Below are 3448 nucleotides of genomic sequence, written 5' to 3' on the forward strand. Positions count from 1 at the left end.
GGTTAATGATGGTGATTTTTATATAATCTCATTCTTAATTATTTTAAATCATGTGTTAGATGCCCTAAACATCGTTTGGCTTAAGAAATAAGTATGGGTCCACCAGAAGTTATATTTCACTTACATTAGTGGAACTTATTCAAACGGAATATTCAGACAGAATTATTTTATCATTTAAAAGGCTATTTACTTGTGTCTAATATGTCTTATATCATTCAAGGTCTTAAAGAGATCCATTCATATATACTTAATATGATTTCTTCTAAATATGTCCCTAAGTTTCTTATGGCACATAAAGGAAATCAAATTAAGTCTAACGTATGTACGACAAATTCCCACATCACGTCCATCATTGAAACTTCTCATGTAGTTTTCCTAAAGATACTGAATATTAGTGGGAGCCTTAAGTGTCTCAATCATAACTTACAAGATTTGCAAGAGGTGTGGGAGTGAAAACTTGATATTATCTTAATTACACCTCTTGTACAAGACACGCTCCATCACAACACTATTCCATCAAAACTTATCTCTGTAGAATTTACTGCTACTCTTACAGAAGTTTCGGTGTTTCTTAAATGTGGGCATACTCCGATTTCTTACTGAAATAATCCTCACAAGAGAAACTACGACGAATTACATCATTAACTCGTTTTTCTGTTAGAATCTATTGGTCTTTAAATATTGACCCTAAGCATGCAAATTTTCCTAAAGGCTTCTAAAATCAGTGGGAGCAGTAAAAGTTCTTATAATGACTTGTAAGAAGTACAAGAGGATGGGGGAAAAGAGTCATTAAATTTTACTCTGTATTTAAACTCCAATTGCACCTCTTGTACACCATACGGCACCAACTCTTACATAGTTAGAATCCTAAAAATGATAGCAACCTAACCAAGAGCTAATCCATAAAACCGAGACTTTTAAAATTACCCAATAATCAACTCAGGAGGCCATCTATGTTTTAAAACCTACTAACACTGATGATTATGTAACCTCCCTAACTAAAGTTGAAATGGATGTTGGAAAGTTTAATGATCCTACCCCTTATAATTAAACCATTAGCATCAATCATAATTGACTCCATAAGTCATGCTAACGTTTTGAGATTTGGTTGAATCACCTAAGAGTGTTCATAACTAAACTAAATCCCAATACGAAACGTTAAGACAATAAGAAGCACGACTGATTGTTAAAGGTTATATTCAAGGATAATACAATTATCCAAGAATCTTCTTACCTATATTATACAAGATTTCTTTAAGGATCATATTGTTCTAGTAGCTTATAATAGTTAAGAGCTAGATTAGATGAACATTAAAACAACTTTCCCTAACAATCGGCTTACATATTTATATATTCATAAAACAACCTAAAAGTTATAAACTGATGGTCAAAGAACATTTAGTCTATAAATCAATAAAATCCATATATGGGTTAATGCAAACATCAAAATATAAAGGAATCTTTATACAATTATTTTCATAAAAAAAACAAGTGGATTAATGTACCCACCTCAACATGAGTGGGAGAAACTAAAAACAAACTTGTCCTTATATAGATTACATTCTTTTGACAAGTATATGTTACATGAGTCAAAGCATTTTTCACACATACTTTGATATAATAGATCTCAGAGATATTGCTTACACATGTAACAAAAAGTATTGCTCCACTTTAGAGTATAATAGGATCACATAGATTATTTCCATATGCTTCATCAATTAAAATCCTTATATAAGTTCAAGTCTATACTCGTTTAGATATTACTCAAATTGCAACACACTAGATATGTCTAGATTAATGTGAAGCACTTAAAAGAGTATTACAATATCTTTAAAAGAAACGAAAGACTATAATTTAGAAGAAGAAGTGAGAATTCAAACCGGTTGATTACTCTAAAACTTTGTTATATACAAATATAACATAACGTAATTTTCGGGATATATTCTTATGTCAGCAAATAAATCTATCTAATGGAGGAGTCATAATGAACTGATAACAACGATCTAAATTTTAATGGCGTAATATGTTGGTTAAATCACAACGCAATTGTCAATAAAATTTGTTGAAAATTTATCATTGGACTCACAAGTTATTAAATCCATATAAATTATATATAAAAGACATATTGTGATAAAGTCAACTACCATGTATTCTCAAACAGTAACAGTTCGAGATGTGCTGCATTAAATTTTGATTTGAAATACATTAATCGTTTATAAACGAATTGAGGAAACTACATTTTCTTATCGAATACATTCATGATATGCTTAAGGATCCTATAACCAAAGGTCTGTCACCCATAATTCTTATGAAAGCGTTTATAATAAAGACGGGATTATTAATGACCATGTAACTGTATATCGTTAAATGAATGACTAATTATTAACTTTCCTTATCAATTTTGATTTTGTATGTCTCTTAATATGTTCTGCATGTGTAATGACATATAGACAAATTATTATACAAATCAAATATTTGAAGGGCTTACTTATATAATTTTGATCATAGCTACTTAGGTTTTAAACAAGGACTGCAGTATGATTAATGAGGGTCTTGAGCTGATATTCAATTCAATGACTGTATTTCTCTGCTCCAGTTTAAGTTTAAAGCTAAAATGAGTGTTAAAATCTGCAGACTACTCATAATAATCGATTATTTGGCAAAGTGGAAGAATGTAAGAACATATCTATTACTATATATAATAGATATTGGAGAGATGGTGTTGAAATGTTGAAAATTTAAGAGTTTTACAATATATTAAGCACAATGTACAACTATTGTTGCATAAAATCTTAACCCACCCAAATCCATATCTGCTGCTGGATATGTATCCAGACAAAGTGGATTCAAATTTTGAAATGCCTCACATACTCTCTCTCTCACAATAAACCCTAACGCAGATCATCTAATCATTCAAGATCCAGGAGCGTTGATGGTGATGTGAGTATCTCCGGCGACTTTCATCAATCAAGTGTTGGCTCTCGCCCTATAGGACTTTTGAGATTCGCCATGGCGTTTGTTGTAAGTGGCGATAGAGGTTTCGTCGGAGCCTAAACCCGCTCGTTTTGCCTAGGTTTTTGAAAATAATAAAAGCTCCATTTGACATATTTAAAGTCTTCATCTATTAATTCTTTGTAAAGGTATGAGCTATCAGTCGTACATGATTGTTTTTATAAATCGTATGTTTTTGCTACTTGAAATGAGGTTTGTTTGAAAATAACAGATGAAAGTGGTTTGAGTGTGAACGGATATTTCAAATTAGGCTTTCGTGTCTCCTTAAATGTCTTTAGTTTACTTTGGATTTTGCATTTTGATTTTATAGAAATGTTGTTTGTAGGGTTATATTTTTATTTTCTATAATTAAATGCGGTCAAAATTGCAAAACAGTGAACACCCATTGTTGTTACTTTGCAATCTTGATGGTAGATAGCTAAAAGACTGTTTTATT

The sequence above is a fragment of the Bidens hawaiensis genome, unplaced genomic scaffold, assembly GCF_021521415.1.
Source record: "Bidens hawaiensis isolate Kalapana, Puna unplaced genomic scaffold, B.hawaiensis_p1.1 tig00003237_1, whole genome shotgun sequence".
NCBI lineage: Eukaryota > Viridiplantae > Streptophyta > Magnoliopsida > Asterales > Asteraceae > Bidens > Bidens hawaiensis.